The sequence below is a fragment of the Furipterus horrens genome, unplaced genomic scaffold (genome assembly GCF_987537825.1).
Source record: "Furipterus horrens unplaced genomic scaffold, mFurHor1.1.pri manual_scaffold_8, whole genome shotgun sequence".
Taxonomy (NCBI): Eukaryota; Metazoa; Chordata; class Mammalia; order Chiroptera; family Furipteridae; genus Furipterus; species Furipterus horrens.
Window position 1 is genome coordinate 16,580,329 of NW_028327178.1, and position 20,878 is coordinate 16,601,206.

The following is a 20,878-nucleotide window of genomic DNA, read 5'->3' on the forward strand; positions in this document are numbered from 1 at the left end:
CTCAAGAGCCACTTGTTGGGGATGTATCAATTACAGTGTGATGAAGAGCCCTTGAAGGGAAAACCACAAATCACATTTTCATTACCATGTGAAGTGAGAGGCACCACAAGTGAAATCCATCACTGTTTGGTTGGTGGTGGTTGGTTTTTTTTTTTTTGTTTTTTTTTTTTTTAAAGATGGGCCTGAGACAGAGAACTCACTCCCCCAACTCCTTTTTCATTAGTCCCTAGTGTACCATTAGCTTACTGCAGCCCCCATCATGATTTCCTCCATGTACAACTTGCTCACAACTGCTGGCAAAGGAGTGGGTTTTATCCGCTTTGGACATCCTTGTCCATCCATAATGCCCAGTACTAGAGCCATCTTAAGGGTGTCATAAATTTAGGAGACTGCCCTGGGTAAGACTAACTTCTTACTTCCACCAAGATGGTGGTGTAGGCAAACATGGCTCACCTCTTCACACAACCACATCAAAATTACCACTAAAATATAGAACAACCATCACTCAGAATCATCAGAAAACAAGTTGAATGCAAGTCTGACAATTATGGAATTAAAGAAACCACGTCAATCCAGACTGGTAGGAGGGGCACAAATGCAAAACAGGCTGATCCCTCACTCACATGTGGGGGATAAAAATGCGGGAGGGATGTGGCAGGAGCGAGGAGTCCCAGCCCCACACCAGGACCCCCAGCCCAGGCTTCCAGTGCCAGGAAGATAAGTCCCCACAACTTATGGCTGCAAAAGCCAGTGGGAAATGAGCCAGTGAAAGAAACTGCTGGAGCCAAAAGCAGTTCCTCTTCAAGAACCCACACACAAACTCACCTACTCAGATTCACTGCCTCTGAGCTCCAGCACCGGGGTAGCAGCTTGAAAGGCACCAGTGGTATACAGGGAGAAATGGAAGTGTCTGGCATCAAGGTGATAAGAGCCCATTGTCCCTTTTCTAAACCCTCCTTCCACAGATCTGGCAAGCTGGTGCCATCTCTGGAACTCCATCAACCTGGCTAACATAATGGTTTGACCCACCTTGGAGATCTCCAGAGACTCCACTGCACCCAACTTACTGACCCACCCAAGCTGCTTTTCCACATGAATGGCTGATATTGGTTCCTGCTTCAAAACTTCCTACATCCTCTCAAACAAGCAACAGCTGGCCCAGGTGAGTCCCAGGCCCAGCACTACCAGCAGACAGCTTAGATTAACAGCTTGGCTTCACATGGGAATCTCCAAGCCCAGCACAAGTAGCATCAGTCTCAGATTGCTTTATAGCTCAGGCATGGTGCCCTGGGCAAAACACAGGTAGGGGCTGGCCTTGTCCTACACCACAGAGGAAATTCCAGGGCCAGCACACCTAGTGGACAGCTACAGACCACATAGAAACACCAGCACCCTTCCCCTACACAGCTGATCCTCCATGGAGGGCGGAGGTTGGTGGTAAATAGTCACAGCCAATCCTTGCAGCTGACTTGCCTGGGTAAATCCCTCCCATTGATCTGCCAACAGCAACTAAGGCTCAACTACAAGAGGAGGGTGTACTCAGCCCACACAAAGGGGGCAGCACCTCGAGTACCCAGCTTGGGAGATAGGAGAGCCTGTGCCACTGGACCCTACAGGACACCTACTACATGAGGCCACACTACTGACAAGGAGTCAAAGCTGCTTTACCTAATACATAGAAACAAACACAGGGAGGCTGCCAAAATGAGGAAACAAAGAAACATGGCCCAAATGAAAGAACATATCAGAACTCCAGGAAAAGAGCTAAAAGAAATGGAGATAAGCAATCTATCAGATGCAGAGTTCAAAACACTGGTTATAAGGGGCTCAAGGAACTTAGTGAGGACCTCGACAGCATAAAAAAGACCCAGTCAGAAATGGAGGATACAGTAACAATTCACAGGAAAACAACAGTAGAGTGGATGAAATTGAGAATCAAATCAATGATTTGGAACATAAGGAAGCAAAAGACAACCAATCAGAATAATAAGAAAAAAAGAATCCAAAAAAATGAGGATAGTATAAGCAGCCTCTGGGACAACTTTGAGAGGTCCAACATTCGTGTCATAATGATGCCAGAAGGAAAAGAGAAAGAGCTACAAATTGGAAACTTACTTGAAAAAATAATGAAAGAAAACTTCCCTAATTTGGTGAAGGAAATAGACACGCAAGTCCAGGAAGTACAGAGAGTTCCAAACAAGATGGATGCAAAGAGGCCCATTCCAAGACACATCATAATTAAAATGTCAAAAGTTAATGATAAAGAAAGACTCTTAAAAGCAACAAGAGAAAAGATGTTAGTTACCTACAGGGGAGTTCCCATAAGACCGTCAGCTGATTTCTCACAAGAAACTTTGCAGGCTAGAAGGGATTGGCAAGGAATATTCAAAGTCATGAAGAGCAGGGACCTAGAGCCAAGACTGCTCTACCCAACAAAGCTACCATTTAGAATAGAGGGCAGATAAAAAGCTTCCCAGACAAGAAAAAAACTAAAGAAGTTCACCATCACCAAACCATTATTATATGAAATGTTGAAGGGACTTATTTAAAAAAAAAAAGATCAAAACTATGAACAATAAAATGCCAAAAAATACAAATCTATGAACAGTTGAATCTAAAAAACAAACTAAGCAAACAAGAAGAACAGAGACAGAATCACGGATAGGGAGAGTGTTTTGATGATGCCAGATGGGAGGGGGCATGAGGGAGTGGGTGGAAGAGGTGAGAGGATTAAGAAGTACAAATAGGTAGTTACAGAATAGCCATGGGGATGTAAAGTACAGTATAGGAAATGGAGTAGTGGAAGAACTTGTAGGCATGACCCATGGACATGAACAATGATGTGGGGATTGCCTCAGGGAGTGGCGGGTGGTGGGTGGAGAGGAGGCAAAGGGGAGGAATTGGGACAACTGGAATAGCATAATCAATAAAATATAATTTAGAAAAAGACTAACCCCCACACTGAGGGTCTGGGAGGTAGGGAAATGGGGCTGCAAGCAGGTGGGTGGACTATGACTCAGGATCTATAATCTCTTCTCAAGGTAGGAGCAGGAGAGGAAAGCAGGACCCCCAGCTAGAACCCCAAAATAAATAAATGTGTTAAAAATCAGAGCTATACAACAGATACACAACTTGCAGAAAACATCCCTCCAGGCTGAGTAGGTGGGCCAGTCCCACTCCCTTCTACACAGGCCCTTCTTGCGGTTACCTTTTTGAGGTTTGCCTGCTTCAAGGTTGCCCTTGACATTCATCTTCTCTTAATTCTCCTTGAAAAATAATATCTGTGTAGGTGAAGCACAGAAGTGATTGCCTGGTTCCACTCTGAAAGCACACGCAGTAGATGCTCCAAAAGCTCCTCAATGCACCATTAGAAATGGCTTTGAAAAGTTTGCAACACTGAGCAGAGGCAGAGGGTGATGCAAGGACAAGATGACGTAAAGGCCACATCCCCTGTGGCCTCATCACTTCCCAAGAGGCCTCTAATAACAGTCTCCTGTGTCTCCTGCAGGAACAGACTCCCTCCGGTCCGTTTTTAAACTTGCAGGCAAATCTGGTCATGCTATTCACCTGCTTGAAATCCCTCAATGGCTTTTCTTGCTTTTCAGATCAGTCCAGGCTCCTCTAAGTGGAGAAAAGTCCCCCAGAATCCCACTCTGCCAATCTGTGCACACTAAGCTCCCTCTCCCCATCAAACACTTTGCTCCTCACCTTAAACCACGTGTGGCTCCCCACACCATGTTCCCTATCAGCTTTGCCCATGCTACTCCTGGAGCACAGGCCACGTTCTTCGACTGGCAAACCCCTAGTCATTCTGCAAGATTCTGCCCTGATATCGCCTGCTCCTGGGAGCCCCCTCTGAGCCACCCTCTTTCCTGCCCGTGTGTGTCCCATGGAAGTCTGGGCACTCCCTCTACAGAGCACTAAGGGACTGGTACAGTGACTGTCCCTTTACTGATCCATCACCCACCCACCCCAGACTAGCTGCTTAGTGAATAATTGCATTTTCCTCTTTTTTTTTTTAATATTTTAGTTTTTTTATTTTTAGAGAGAGGGAGGGAGGAAGAGAGAGAGAGAAACATCAGCGTGTGGTTACCTCTCGTGTGCCCCCAACTGGGTACCTGGCCTACAACCCAGGCATGTGGCCTGACTGGGAATCAAACTGGTAACCCTTTGTTCACAGGCCAGTGCTCAGTCCACTGAGCCACACCAGCAAGGGGAGCATTTTCCTCCTCTTTATAGTAACAAAGCTTGCACAACACCTAGCATGTAATAGGTGTTGCATAATTTTTTTAAAATCAATGACTCTTTCAGTGATACAGTTGGTTAGGAAGTCCTTTCAGTTACTGGCTTTGTGACTATTAGGTAGATTTGCAGCAATCAGATAATGTTCTTTCCCTAAACAACGTGAGTATCATCTGCGTCCTTCCTCCTTGAGCAGTGGTTCTCAAAGGACAGTCTCTGGATCACCAGCATCAAGCATCACCTGGGATGCTGTTAGACATGCACTTTTTCGGGCCTCACCCAGTCCTGCTGAATCAGAAACTCTGGGCGCTGTCCCAGCAAGCTGTAGATTAACACAACTCCAGGGGATGCTGATGCACAGTCAGGTTTGAGAACCAGTGCCCTAGAGCCTTCCAAGACCCTTAGAAGCAGTTCAGCTTCTGCTCTGTAAGCTGCTTCCGTGAACTCCGCCTGGCAATTTCCACTTTACAAGGTTGGTGGAGCCTCTCCACATCTGAAAGCAGCTGCCTTCCCTGGGCCAGATGCGGAAATACCTCCCCTACCAGTACCCCTTGGAATAAACAAGAATCACCTAGGGAACAAAGGAAACCAGGCAACACGTGTGCTTCATGCTCTAGGGAGTTCTCACTAACCCTGGGCAGTGGGAGGTCTCTTACAGAGGCTTGCTGCACTGGATAGAGTTCACCTCAGGCCAAATCCATCACCTTGATCTTACAGAAGCAGGATTCTGGTCCTTTTTCTCCAAAGAACTATGTTGCACACATCAGAACTGAGACAGGCAGATCTGCCACTCCTGCCACAGGTAGACATTGTACAATGGAACAGAGCAATTAGCAAGATCTTGGCTGTCAGTTCCACTGAAAGTTCCATTGGTAGCCACAACTAAGGCAATGGTAGTGAGAGGTGCAGCACACCCCACCCCAAATCACAGCATGCTTTCAGGCCTAAGGAAGCACCCAAAGAACCAGAAATGTACACCTTTTTAGCACTGACATTTCTTATAAATACTTCCAGCTATCTTTCATTTCATTCTTAATTTTTATTGAGCACCTATTATGTGCAAGGTAAGCCAAGTTTCGCTCACTTACCCGATGGATTGCAACCTTGTTTGCCTATTAGAATCACATAAAGAGCTTTGTCAAGGAACTAATGTAAATAATCCATTGCCATGGACAAGGTGGAGATTGACTGTGGGAGAGCGGGGAGGTGGGCGGGGCAGGGGAGATCAATGGGAGAAAGAGGGGATAACTGTAATAGAACAACAATTTAAAAATGGGGGGGGGGAAGAGCTTTGAAAAATTCTGATGCCCAAATCAGATCCCAAAATAATTAAACCAGAATTTCTGGAATGGGACTCAGGTACCAGTATTTTTAAAACTCTCCAGATGATTCCAATGTGCAACTAATTTTGGAAACAATGGTTTTAAATACTGTTGATGTCTGGACCCCATCCCTAATGACATAGGTCAGTATCTAGGACTAGAGCTTGGGCATGTGTGTATAACACACACCTGTGCATGCATGCATATGTATGCACATGTGTACATGCATAAGTATGTGTACTTACATGTTTGTATATGCATATATGTTTACATATATATAGTCTCCAGGTGATCCTAATACAGCTAAAGTTAGGAACCACTCCATAGACAACTGGTTTGCAAATTCGTTTGCACTTTAGAATCATCTCTAAAAATTCCAAAGCTCAGGCCATATCCCAGACCAACCAGTTCTGGGACGGTAGTCTGAGCACAGACATCAGTGTTTTTTTGAGGGTCCCTTGATGATCCCAATGTGCAGAGATGTTTGGAAAGCGAATCACAGATACCAAACTCCAGGAAAGTCTTCTGCTATTGTACTTGTAACTGCCCTACAGCATCTACCTTACATATTTGTTAAAACAAATTGAATCTTTAGAAACATCCTTTATCACAATGTCCTTTACAACCATGCCTAGTACATCCAACAGGGATTGGTCCAAAAGGTACTTAATTCATGAAACTGCATTCTGCCTCCTCACCTGTGAATCCAAGCCAGGACTCCCACTGTCCCCACACTTCGGGAACTGTCTTTCTCTTGGGAATTTCTTCTGTTGCTCTTGTGGGTAGCTTCAGACAAAACTATCTTTCCAGCTCCCTTCTCATCATGTTTGAAAAGTGGAAGTAGTTTTGGGGCACTCCGGTGCCCAGGAGTGAATTTAGAAATTGGAGGGTCCCCCACTCCCTGCTGAAGAGGGGGATGCTAGCTCCTTCACCAGGTCAGACATGGCTCGCATTTTAAGAAGCCAGCCAGTAAGACAGAAAACACTATTAATTCCTCATTTCACATCTTTGATGCTGTGTACATTGATTTGCCCAACAAGTGAGGATACTTTTACTCGATGGCAAAAGTCCATGGCTGAGATACTTCTCATCTAAAGGATTCCCGCTGTCAATCCTTCTGCAGAAATGCTGGCACTTATATAGCAAGTTTGCTTTAAAAAGACGTGCACCTGAAAAATCATTCATTGAGACTTAGGAAAATAAGCTCAATACCTCTTCTTCTCTTACAGTTGGAGTTTTAATTCAGTGTGACCTATTCTTTGCCGGCATCAACCGTTCGTCTAAAGGTTTGATGACCAAGAGATTTGTTCTCTGTATCGGTTTCTGCAGCAGGAGGAGGGCTGGGCTGCAAGTTAAGAGAACTGGGCTCTGTGCACCAAATCTAACTCCCTGTGTGATCCTGAGCACGTTATTTGATCGTTGGGTCCCTCATTTATAAAACAAGAGAATAAATCCTTGCAAAGATGGTTTTCTTCCAGCTCAAACACCATGTGGTTCCAATTCTCTTGTGGGCAATGACATTAGTCTTGTGGAAATGGCTAAGTTTATTAGTTTGTTTTCCTAAAAATGGAAAATTATTTGAAAGAAACTATCTTGGGTATCCAATTTCATAAAACAAAGATTAAGTAATGAATACATGCATCGTGACGTGCTAGACACAGTAAGGATACCAAAAAAAAAAGAGACAGCCTATGCTGATAAAATTAATGAGGAAAACAATTATATAGCTAACCATGATTTAAGACTACGAAACAGATGCTATGGCATGAAACCAGAGATGAGGCAGCTTGGAGTGTTTAAAAAAGAATGTCCAGAATAAATAGTACATTTCTTTCTATCAGGGTTAAAAGAATCAGACTGGGAATCAAACTTGGGTTCTAGTTGTGAACATTCCCAGGTAGTGACCACGTCCCTTGGGATGAGCCACCTATCCTCACCAAGCTTAAGTGATGCACCCTCTTCCTATAAAATGAGAACCATCTAACATACTGGACGGTGCCACTGGGAGACTGAAAGAAGAGACATTGGCATGCTGCATAATGTAAGTTACATAAAACCATGGAGGATATACGTAACGTATGCTAAACATGTGTTTCTATAGGTTTTGATCTGATGATTTATAAAAACCAGAATTTCCACTGAGGAAGGCGTCCAGAGGTTAAATTCAGAGCTGCAGGATCTCATACATAGTGGCTTATTTTCTTCTTTTTTTCCCACCTTCTTCCTTTCCCCCCTTATTTACTTATTAAATAAAAATATATGCTTATTTTAAAAATGAAATAGTATAAAAAGGTATAAAATATAAAAATTCTTTCTCTCATCTCAATCATCAGCCAGTTCTTACTCTACCACTACTAACAATGTCCTGTGTCCTTCCAGAAAAAAAGCTTATGATTACCCCATAATCATAACTACATATGTATATACTCCTGTATCTACAGCAATACACCTTTTCCAGGTATCCATTACTGGAGAGGAGAGATCTTATTTCAAATTATCTCAGTTTAAGGTGATATAGGTTTAGATTACTGAAATCTGACATTGCTTTGAGTGGTGATAATTAAATAATAGTGCTCTTATTATTTCTTAGCAATAGGAAAGGTGGAACGGAAAACAAGAGGTTATTTAATGTAGTATGGAAACCAAGTCTGAACTCAGGAGTTTAGAGCAAAACACTGCATTGTTTGGTGGTTAAATAAGAAGAAAGTCACTGTTAAAGAATGGATAGATCTTTGGTTCTGGGGATCTGCTTCTGAATAAACTGAAGAGAGAAGCCAAAGGATTTGACTGCCTCTTGTTCCATGAATGCATTTCAAGTTCACTTTCAAAGACTGCTCACAAAACAGGGGGATTTTCAGGACTGACAAATTCACTCAGTAACTTTTGAAAAATGAAGGCATGTCCAAAAACTTGGAAACAAGACTTACACCTTTTAACTGAAATACTCTAATAAACTAAGAGCATTTTCTTGTTGGACTTTAATTTCCCATCATTCTTCTTGCAGGGACCCCACAAAACAAGGATCTCAGTCTTTTATTTTCCTTTAGTCTCCATTCAGCTCAAGAAAATGGTCAAGTATAGGAAAATGAACAGTTATTTAGGTCACAACATGCTCAGAACTATTTACCATACATATTCTCATTCACAGTTTAAAAAAATCGTCTCTCCTGACCCTGTAATGTCCTACAACGCTTTCCATCTTTTTGACGGCACAGATTTCACTGGCGTTATTACATGGAAGACGGGTGTGTATTATTAAAGCCCTCTTTGAGTCCTATGCAGTGGTTATTGTAACACTATAATAATTGGTCAAAACTTTTTCATTTTCTCTCCTCCAGTCTGGAAAGCTCAAAGCAGTTCAGTTCCTCCATTGTATTTCTCCTCTCCTCTCCAAAAGAGCTTTACTGCAAGCACCTTCCTCTTCTCCTCTTACAAATACAGTCACACCAGATTTCTGAACTTTTCCATCCCCCCTTTTCTTCTGTTGAATGAGCTGTACTACTTGCTGTTCTCAGTTCTCTAAAAAGTTCTGCAGACTTGGTAAAGAGTATCATTATCAGCCCATCCTGAAGGCAATGTCCTGATCTCTATGACAAGTACAGAAATTTGCTCAGCTAACTTGGTCTGAACGCTCTGTGGCTCTCACACGTTACCAAAATCACAGCATATTGTATCTTGTTAGCAGACAAAGTGGTCCAAAAAGGACTGGAAAAACTTCAAATTCAAAGAAATGGAAAATTTGCCAGTAGAAATATAAAAATGGCCTTGATCTCAAAATAACTATACCTCTTTAGAAAAATCAGCCTAAGAGCCTAAGTTACTGATAAAGAAATTTGACTTATACCTAAAGTGAATCATGCTGGAGGAATTAATTTTCTTTGTTTCAGGCTGAATAGTTTTTAGACATCGTTGTCCATAAATTCTTGTGGCAGGTGGGACTTCCTAGTAATTCTGCCTCCAAAAATAATCACATGTTCTGAGAGAATAAAAAATTTGCTTCTTCAAAATTCATTAAGTCATTTATCAACTTATCATTTCTTCCAAAGGGATCAATCACAATCTAGAACTACCAGGAGTGGAGAGAAAGATTTAAGCCTTTAAGAACAGTTATTAAAACCTAACAGAAGGATTTCCATTTCTGGCATTAGGTGTACAAAATTATATACAGTTTTTCCTATGAATGCAATATTGTAAAATTAAAATAGAAATAAGCTGGCTAAATCATCATGGAATACACAGAAGATCCCATGGTATGAGGTAGTCTCCAAAAAGTTGGTGGGGATGCCCTCCAAAAAAGCACAAGCCCTTTCCGGGGGGCAGATCCCTGCTGCCCACACCTTCCTTCGCTTTACCCAATGACTACATACCTGAATGGTGAGAGAGAACGTATGGTTTCCCTGTGCAGATAGCAATTTTCTGAGAGGACAGTTCTGAGGTTTCCAGGGAGGAAGGTACCCTGAAATAAAAATAAGAGCCCCCCCCCTCCTCCAAAAAGCCAATGAAGGCTCTTGTAAATGGTGGAGGAGGCTTCACACCACTCCATGCCCCTTTCCCAACCTCTTCAAACTCAGCAAGTACAATTTTCTCATTGTAAGTTTCTCTGGCTTCATGACAGTTTGGGGAAAACATCTCTGAGAGTTGGAGCAAGGTAGGGGAATGGACATTTGGCTGACAATCCTCAGAACTCATGGGTGAGCATATGCCTTCTAAAAGCTGGAAAGGATCAGAACGCTTCTCTTGAAACATTAAATTCAAGAAGAGTTCTCCGAAAAGGCCACCCTGACTCCTGAGCCTGGACACAATAGTTCAGTCTCCACAGGGCTAGCCTTGGCCATGGGTGAGAGTTTTGCTTTCCATATGAAAATGTTGGTGGCCAACATGAGAATAAGAACAAAAGACAGAAGAAATAGACACAAAAGTATTCCAGATGGAAAATTTACCAAACACAAAATGTAAAACAACTACATTTACTATGCTCCATAAGATATAATTGGGACTTAAATTTTTCAAAACAAGGAACCAGGAACTATATAAAGTACCATTAAAGATCTGAAAAAGAACTAGAAATTCTAGAAGTGACCTGAAGAATGCAGCAGGTGGTCTAACTGCAGATTAGCTACAGCTGAGGAGACACAGTGTGACTTAGAAGATAGGCCAAAAGAAACTATCAGAATGTGGCCATAAAAAGGATGGAAGATCCAAGAGAGGGTAAGAGAAACAGAAGATACAGTGAGGAAGTTTAAGGCAGTAACATTAGCCCTGGCCAGTGTGGTTCAGTTGGTTGGAGTGTTGTCCTGTAACCAAAAGGTTGTGGGTTGGTTTCCTGGTCAGGGCACATACCTAGGCAGGTTCCGTCCCTGGTCTGAGAGCATAGGATCCCTGGTCCAGCACGTACAGGAGGCAACCAAATGATGCTTATCTCTTGCATCATTGTTTCTCTCTCTCCCTTCCTTTCTCCCTTCCTCTATCTAAAAATAATGAAAAACTGTCCTTGGGTAAGGTTTAAAAAAAAAAAAAGATAGTAGAATTACCTACCACCACAAAGTTTGCCCAGAAATAGGCTATGCGGTTAGGAGGAAGATGCTAATATCCCTAAACCCAGCTCCCTCAAAGACCAACCACACAACTGAGGCAGGTCATTTTAGCAAATACCTAGAGGTAGAACAAAGTTAAAATTTGTGATATTGTGATTTATAAGAAATATGAATTTGGCCATTCAGATGAACAACATATATTTCTCACACATATTTGGTCTTCATACACGAACCCAGTTCCTGGCTCACAGCTCCCAAAACCCTTGGAATTTCCTGAGTGATAAGAACAATGGGAGCATCTTTTGTCAAAATATTCAGTCTCTTGTCCTCACTTCCTAACACTGCTGCAGAGCCAGAAAGGTGAAATCGTGCCTTGTTATTCATAACAAGGTCCACTCCACCACAAGTGGGTTTAGCTCATGAAGGAGACTTTGGAAAGCACCTAAGGGTGGGGGCTGGTGCAAGAGAAACCAAATATCAATAGAGGGGTGGAACCTTCAGTCCCACCCTGATTTCCAGGAAGAGGAGGGGGCCTGGAGGTTAAAATCAATCACCAATAGCTATTGAGTTAATTAACCATGCCTATGTAATGGAGCCAACCTAAAAACCCAAAAGGAGGGGGTTCAAGGAGCTTTCAGGTTGGGGAACCAGATGTTTTCGCATGCTGGGACCCAAATTCTACAAGGACAGATGCTCCTTTGTTAGGGGTGAAGTAGCTCTTCATCTGGCTGCTGATTGTATCCGTTAGTGTCCTTTGTAATGAATTGGTAATCTCGTGAGTAAATGGGTTTTCCTGCGTCTGTGAACCATTCTAGCAATTTACTCAAACCCACAGAGGTTGTGGGAACCACTGATTTATAACCAGTGGAACAGAAGCACAGGTGACAACATGGTCTCACGATTGGTACTGGAAGCGAAGGGCTGGCTGTCTTGTGGGACTGAGCCCTTCATCTGTGGAAACGGATGCTATCTCTGGGTAAATAGCACCAGAATTGAGTTGAATTATAGGACACCCATCTGGTGTCCAAGAATCACATTGGAATTTGTGACCAGAATCTTTTTAAAAGTATATGTGACTTTGGTGATTTACCTTTCTGTGCATCCCTGTCCTCCAATGTAAGTGGATATAGTACAACAGTACCCACTTCACAAACTGTAACGCACTGATTAAGTGCTCACTGTAGGTTGGCTGATGCCCAGGGGTAGTGCTCCTGATCCATCTAAACTTACTGAACAGGCAGCTCCCTTACTATCAACCAAAGAAGTTTAGCCTGAAACATAGTACTTGAAATGTTGGAACTCTGGAACATTAGGGTTGGATGGAACCCTTCATAAAATATCCATGAGAGCAGACATTTATTGTTTTTTCTTTTTTTTAAAAAAAGGGGGGTTTCTACATGTAGATCATTTATTTTAAAAAACACTTATATACAAAAAAATAGATAATTAGCAAAAAAAATCTAAACAGGTAACAATCCTACAGAGAAATGTTTAGCCATGTTGATAATCAACATGCAAATGAAAACAACAATGACATATTTTTCACCTTATCAAATATTTTTTTAAAAACAAAATACCCTATGCTATGAATGATGTGGTGAAATCATTTCCAGTTTTGGAACCGATTTGCTAATATGGTGCATTCTACCCTTGGGTGAGTAATTTCTCTATGTGGGGATGTATACTAAGACAGCAATTCAAACTGTAGAAAAAGTGGACACAAAATTGCTCATTGCAAAGACACAGCAGTGAGAAAATGGGAGGAAACAATGTCCACTAACACCAGAATATTGTTGGAAGTTAACAGGCTTCCAAATATTGAATTACACAGTCACTAAAAATTATGTTTATAGGCGTGACCAGTGTGGCTCAGTTGGTTGTGCATCGTCACACAAAGCAATAAGTTGCCAGTTCAATTCCTGGTCAGGGCACATGGCTGGGTTGAGGGCCTGGTCCCCCAATGTTTCTCTCTCACATCGAAGTTTCGCTCCTCTTTCTCCCTACCTTCCCTTCTCTCTAAATAAATAAAATCTTTTAAAAATTGAAAAAATATATGTGTTTACAAAGAACTTGTAATAACATGGAAATGGTAATATTAACTGAAAGAAAGCACAATAAAAATTAATTAAATTGCGTTTTTAAATGAGCTGAGAAAAAACTAAAAAGAAACATAGCAAAACATGACCAGGTCAATCAATCACAGATAGGATTTTTAAATTCTTCTTCTTACCTTTCATAATGAATACACATTGCTTTCCCAAATAGAGAAGTGAACGTTTTAATTCTAATTATTTAACATAGTGCTCACTTCGGCAGCACATATAATAATTATTTAACATAAAGACAACATAAAAGAGCATCAAAGAAAGTTTTTTTTTTCCATTTTTTAAATTGAGATATAGTTGACATATAATACTATATTAGTTTCAGGTATACAACATAATAATTTGATATTTGTACATACAGTGTGGGTTCTGTGTTTCATGTACTTGTATCTGTAAACCTACTTTTGTCCCAACCTGTATTGCAAAATAATCACAATAAGTCTATTTAACATCCATCACCACACAGTTACAAATTTTTTTCTTGAGATGAGAAGTTTTAAGATCTACTCTCTTAGCAACTTTCAAATATATAATACAGTATTATTACCTATATTCACCATGCTGTACATGGGAGGTTTTATAAAATAATATCATTTCACTAATCCATCTGTTTCAGTCTTCCCATGGCTCTTATCTGTACCACACATGTGCACACACACTTCAGGCATAGATGTAATCAGTTTGAATTAATGATTAGTTCTATCAGGATTAGGTGACCTGGAAATGAGTTATTTTATCACTCTTTTCCTGCCTGGCCCTCCACCAATAGGCTCTGGCAGCTAAGAAGATGGAGAGGTACCCCAGCAGCATGGAGGGAATGGGACAAACTCCTGACTCCTAGCCCCACCTCGGCACTGACCTCTGTGTAATGCTGGCAAGCCACCTAACTTCTCTCCACCTCAGTTTCCCTGTTTATACAATGAGGCAAGGAGGGCTGCTCACTGATCGCCAAGATCCCTTGCAGGTCTAAGCTCTGTGACCGTGTACAGAGTTGCCTCAAAATCTCCAAACAGCTCTCAACTCTTGAAAAGTTTTATAAAAATCAAATTGGGTTAAACACAAATGGAAAACGAGTTATGTTTTAAATCCCGCCTATAGCAAATCTTGTAGAGAGTCTTTTCATTTTTGTTCAATCTACACATTGACATATTGACAGACCAGTCTCATGTATAGCCAGGCATGTTTAGACTCTAAAGCAATAATCGTAACACTTTCCATTGAATTAGGCCAATTTAGATTAAGGAAAAAGATTGTGAATGAATAAAAAGTCTGACAAATAGGGTTTTTTTAAGTTTTATTATTTTAAGTGTTTAAGTACCGGAATTACTTGCTCACTCCCACTCCCATCCCCAAAGGTATTTATCTGGCCTATTTCAATGGAAGGAAAGAAACCTCATCCCATGCTTGAGTGCCCTAAAACAGAAATCTGAATCAATGAAATCTTACTGGAAACTTTTCAAATACCATTATAGTGACCTGAATAAAGTGTTCCATTCACTTTCTGAAGCACTAATATGGGCACAGGGCCAATCTCGCCTACTGTGTGCATTCAGTTACTTCTATCCACTAGCGGAACTCACAGATGCCCCTGAAGAACTTAAACTAACCTTGCTCCACATTCCATCCCACAAAGATGCCGCTGATGTTGCTGCTGACCTGGAGTTGCTGAAGAGTCCAAAGTTCTTACTTTGGATGGCAGATACTCACAGCAGTACAGGCTACTCTGTATTTAACAACTCTACTTTGACCCTACTCTCTATTTAATTAAGTCAAGTCTTTGAGAAGCTGCTCTTAGCTCTTGCAAGAAGACCCTACTTTCTTCTTCCTACGGTCCTATTCCTGTAGCCACAGCTGCCCCCATCACTCCTTCAAACCTTTTCGAGCCCTGGCTGCTGTGGCTCAGTGGATTGAGCATTGGCCTGCGAGCCAAGTGTCGCTGGTTCAATTCCCAGTCAGGGCACATGACTAGGTACGTCAGTTCCCCAGTTGGGGACCTGAGAGGCAACCACACAGTGATGTTTCTCTCCCTCTCTTTCTCCTGTCCCCTCTCTCTACAAATTAAATAAATAAACAAACAAATAATTTTAAAAAACAAAAAGAAAAAAGAAACATTTTTGAGGCTGCTTTAATTGAAGCTAATCAAAACTGAAAGCTCAGAGCCCCTCTCTTGCACAGGACTCTTTAAGGCCAGGGAGGAGCCCTAGTAATGTGTTCACTTGGTCATGTTGTCCTTCTCTTAAAAAGGACCCCTCAAGTCACATAGCGTCCTGTCCTGCCAGGACTGGATTCTCCCCTGACACTTTCTCACTTGCTACTGCCCACCAGCCACTGACCAAGCAGCAGACTGAGATGACCCTGTGTTATATAAATCAGCCACCTGCTAGGGGAAGAATTTGAGTTGTTTTTTTTTTTTCTTTATCTTTTTTTGTCTCAATGGATTGATTTAATATGATGACTGGATTAGAATACGTGACCTAAAAAAAAAAAAAAAAAGATGTTTATTCTGATTTAGGAAATTATTCATATGGAAAGTTCTTCAATGTTAATTACACATTTACTAAGTCAACTTTACTAAAAAGAACCAAGTTACATTAAATAAGACCTCTCCCAGAAAACTCATCGTCGTTGGCAGCCATCCATCTCGAGAAACGATGGTGTAGCTTCTTAAGAGTCTATCTGCACCGCCGAGAATGGCTGTGCAGTCCGACTCGGGAGTGACACGGTATCTGTCTCCTCCCGTGTTGAATCGACATCTTGCGATGACGCTGGAGTGTCCTCTCCAGTGAAGCTGAAGCTACAGAGCCTGGGCAGGGTGATATGGAGGGTCTGCTGTTGCCCATGCAGCAGACCCCACCTCTCTTCGCAGCTGAAGGGTCCAAGGGAAAGACGGAGTCAATACAGCTTGGCTTCAGGTGCGCCGCAGGAGTTGCCGGTGTTGACTACAACGTCAAACCGCCTTAGGGACTCCGGCTCCGGATTTTCTGTCGGGGTTTACTCCCTTAGCCTTTCCCCTGAAGAGGTATGCCGCAAGGCAGCGGAGGTTTTTTGGAGTCAGAGTTTTCCTTCTCTGATGTGCCCTGACTGGAAGATCAAAACCAGCGACACTTAGCTCGCAGGCCGACGCTCAATCCACTGAGCCAAACCAGCCAGGGCTCCCAGAAAACTAGGAATAGATATATAGCATAACACATAATAACCAATACCGTTGAGAAGAATGGTCTCTATCCACAGTGATTTTGCTCCCCAGGGGACACTTGATAATAACTGGATACAGTTTTGATTGTCACAGCACAGGGAGGGGGTGTGGGATGCTACTGGCATCTAGTGGATAGAAGTTGGGGGTATTGCTAAACATTCTACAATGCACAGGACAGCTCCCCATAACAAAAAATTATCCAGCCCACAACATCAATAGGGCCCATGTTGAGAATCAGTGCCTTAAAATAATGGGCACATGTAGGGAAAGACACTAGGATTCCCCCTGGAAAAGCATTAACCTTTAAAGAGTAGAAACCCAGGTTAACAGGAAGACCATGCAGAGCTGCTGTCTCACATCAACCACCACACCAGGCTGAAAAGCAATGAAGGCTCCCGACTTTTATGGGTCATGGGACTGCATGGACTGTTGCCAAGAGTGACCACATGAGGAGGTGGTAGTATAATTTCAGAAGCACTAGGAAAGGCACTTTGCCTCCCCAATTACCTCTAGCACCCACTAGTCCATGCCTGAAATCTTCTCCTGACGGGCAAAGCCTTTCATTTCATAATGAGGTTTAAAGTGCAAAGACAGCCCCCATGCCCCCACCACCCCTGGACAAAAGAACAGTGACCTACATTCATATTCAAGAGGGAGGGACTGATGACAGTGTTTTTTCCCTGCGTTTTCATACAGTGAGTCTCTGAGCAGCTGAAAATGATAGAAAGAGAGGAAGGCCCCAGTGAGGTAAGGAAACGGCGAAGAAATGGGCAATACAGGGCTCTGAAATAAATGTCACCTACTCCACAGACTGCGCCTGAGTATACACGGAAGGAAGGGTGCAGAGAGGGGGAAAAAAGTCACATTCTTGTCCTTCAAGGAAGTTAAAATCAAGCTCGGCTCAGGTGAAAAAACTCCAAGAATGCTTGAAAGAATGGTAGGGATGCAGTGCTGTATCACTGCAGCTGGAACCGGAAACAAGGGTCCTTGCCAGCTGCGGGGATCACAGTGAACCCCAATCTGTGCTGGATGAAACCACCATCTGACACCTAAAAGTGTCCTGGACACAGTCAAATGCTCAGGCAGGGCCTCTTTCTTGAATGAATAGCAGCTATTCCAGTGGAAGTGCTCTAAACATGACCTTTTCCTTCCTTCACCTTTCTGTTCATACCATTTCTCTCAATTTGGGAGAGAAGTCTTCATTGTCTTCCTTGCCTACCTGAGTCCCAGTCCGTCTTGCAAGGAGAGTTCATGGTTTCTCTGCATATTCCTGACTTTTGGCCTCTGTTGCCTTTTTCCTTCCTTCTACAAATAAGGGTCCCCAAGTCATTCATTTGGTGCCTGCTGTATTTCCTATGTATCTTTCATAACAGGTCCACTTCCAGAAAAGATTCGAGGGGGAACTTCAAGTTTATAACAAAAAATAATAGTAATATGTAGTTTCAAAAGAACTTAAATGGGAGACCAGAAATAATTTGGGGTGGGGGGGAATCATTGTACCACAAAGCTAGAATTAAGCAGTTACCAGGAATTATTGGAGGTCACACTAGACAGACAACATGTTCTCACTCTCCAATAAAAGGAAAGCCACAATTCCATGAAGGTAGAATTTTTTTTTTCTAGGAGGAATTTGCTCCTGGCTTCTCATGTATGCTGCGCAGTTATTTTATGTTTATCTCAAGAACTCTGTTAGATCCTTTAGGACGAAGACCATGTCTTAGACTATATGCCCCTGATAACAGCCTATACATAACATTATAAGTGCTCAAATATTTGCTAATAGAACTAAGGACTCACAGTTCTCTTTCCACTCTGGATATTCCAGGATGTCTCAGGACCACAAGATTATTAGAGTAATAGAGCCATCAAATCTCTTAACAGAAAGAACCCTCAGACCACTTCATTTTGCCTCTAGGTCCCAATCATTTTAATGACGAGGTTTAAAAATACTCTTACCCCACCTGCTCTCACCAGTTTGCAGCTAGGGGCTCAAAGACCATGTGGCCTTGTCCTCACGCTTCCCCCTCTCCTCTCCTGATTTAGTTGATTGTCCTTTGCCCATCTTTATGTCCTCACCACAGATTCTCCGTCCTTTGAGTCACAGAGCTTGGCCTTTAACTAACCTTTGATTCCCTGCAATACTAGCACAGTGCTTTGCACACAGGAACTGTTTTCTTTTCTTTTTTTTTTTTTTTTCAATGTAAGGAAACTGAATTGGAAAGAGGTCCCAGAGTAGACCTTTCATGATTCTGCCCTGCTCCCTCCCCTCTGACAAACCCTAGTTATAGAGTAGAAGCTCTTCCTACACCACATAAGCAGTCCAGAAAGGTTAAAATGTAGGTGACTAGTAGCCCTGTCTGGGGAGCTCAGCTGGTTAGAGCATCCTCCCCATATGCCAAGGTTGTGGGTTCCATCCGGGTCAGGGCATATGCAAGAAGCAACCAATGAGTGCATAAATAGTGAAACAACAAACTGATGTTTCTCTCTCTCTCTAAAATCAATAAATAAAAATTATTTTTAAAAAGAAATGCAGGTCACTAAAGGAATGAAAGATTTAAGGGTTCAGAGACATATTCTCTCACCCTTGTCTCCGCATGGCCTCCAAATGCACACTAGGCAGCCCTTCAGGCAAAAAACAACAATACCTGTACTCAGTAGGTGCTATTAAAATAAAGTTAGAGCAAAGCTATCTAGAACATAGTAAGTACTTAATAAATACCTCTTAAACTGAAAAGTTTGTAATATCTACTTTGCACATAGTAGGTGCTCAATAAATATCTTTTAAATTAAGATGATCATAGGACTGCTGTCTTGCACATTGTAGGCCCTCTGTAAATGCCTATTAAACCGAATTGTAGCAGACACTCTCTCCTTAGAGAACCCGGGCAGAGATGGCATTAATCAAGTCCCAGCCACAGATCCATGAATGGAAATGCGCGTCTGGAGCTAACCTTTCCAGAGTGGAGGGGCGCATGACAGTGCGCGCCGAGGTGGACACAGGGCTCTACCTGAGCCGCACACCCACTGCCGGATCCTGGAATTGATTAGCTATAGGGATCCATTTCCCACCCAGACGGGAAACGGTCGCTGCCTCCAAATGTCACTTCGGGGCTGTACCTGGGGCTCCAGCCACGGCCCCCTCCTGGGGCAACCGCCCACCGTTGCTTCTCCTGGAATTCCTCAGAGTTGCGAACAGAACAAAAGCAAAAGCCAGCCGGGCTTCCGAATGCTTTTCTGATGGAGAGCAGCAGGGGCAGAAGCTGGGGAAGACGGCCGGGACCCAGCAGTGATGGCAAACCAGATACTCTGCAGGCGGCCACCTGCCCTCCCCAGCAGATTTGGGCTCGGGATTGCCCAGCAGGGGAAAGTGGCGAGGCTTCCTCCCTCCCCACTCTCTCGGGTCCCCGCCCCGAGCCCCCGCCCAGGGTCCGCGGAGGGCCGGAGTGGACGACTCGGTTAGATGGAGCGTGGGGGGCGCAGCATAGACCCTTGAACGAGAGGAGAAGGAGGCAGGAGGGAAGGAGTGGGGCAGACTCCACAACCGAGATCCAAATCTGAAATCGCAATGCGAACCGCCCCTCAGCGCCCCCAAAACGCACCGAACTGTCCCCGGGGGTGGGGTCCCTCGTGTCGCCTCATTCCTATATTCCCCTCCACTAAACACTCCTCCAGGGAGCCCAGAGGCAACCTTCCCATCCAAACCGCCGAGCCAGGGACGACACCGGCTCACGGTCGCGGAGCAAGGGGTCACAGAAGGCGGCCTGGGCAGTCCCGCGGGAAACACCCACTGCTCGGAAAACTCGCTAGTTCGGTATTTGCTTGGTTTTTTATTTTGGATTTCTCTTCTTTTTCTAAGGTGAGGTGGGGGTTGCAGAAAGCGGGAAACTCCCCGGCTTCTCTGGAGCCGGTGGAACTCCGAAAAGGGGCAGGCAGAGGGGAGAAGAAAGAAAGCGCAGGGGGAGCTACTTACCACGGCAGAGCCCGAGATCGCGGCGGCCGGGCGCGAGCGCAGCCTTTGTCTGCGGTCGCGGCGCTAGCGCGCTTGGCCAGGCCGGTCCCAGCCCTGGCGCGCGACAGTTCCCCCGGGCTCCCGGACAGCCCAGCTCGCCACTCCCGCTCCGGCTGCGGCTCTGGCTCCTGCCTCCCGCCCGCACAGCCCCTCGCAGGCTGCCGGCGGCTCCGCCCCAAACCGGCCCCGCCCCCCACCTGCTGCGGCTGCGGGCGCGGGGGGTGCCCGGCTCTGGGTGGCCGCTTTCCCCGCGCACCTCGCGCCCTCTTCCCACAGCCTCCAGGCCGCTTGGCTGCGTGGTTCCGGGGTGGAGCACCCGCAGTGTAGACTGGGCTTCCCCGACCCAGCCCCCCCGGAGTCCACTTCACCTGTTTTCTGAGAGGAGCCCCCACTCGGGGTAACCTTGCTTTCCTGCCTGAGCTCACGCTTTCCAGAGACCCCTGTCACCTTAGAAGCCCGTGCTAACTCCT

At 43.9% G+C, this 20,878-nt stretch overlaps 1 protein-coding gene across 1 annotated transcript in view; it reads right to left on the reverse strand.

The window, feature by feature from the left end:
• MAPK4 (mitogen-activated protein kinase 4) overlaps nucleotides 1-20,514 on the reverse strand; it is a 135,838-nt gene extending 115,324 nt beyond the window's left edge. The window contains exon 1 of the mRNA XM_090285493.1: nucleotides 20,370-20,514. The gene's annotated coding sequence lies outside the window, so the exon portion shown is untranslated. The remainder of the gene's footprint in view (nucleotides 1-20,369) is intronic.
• Nucleotides 20,515-20,878: the final 364 nt, after the last annotated feature.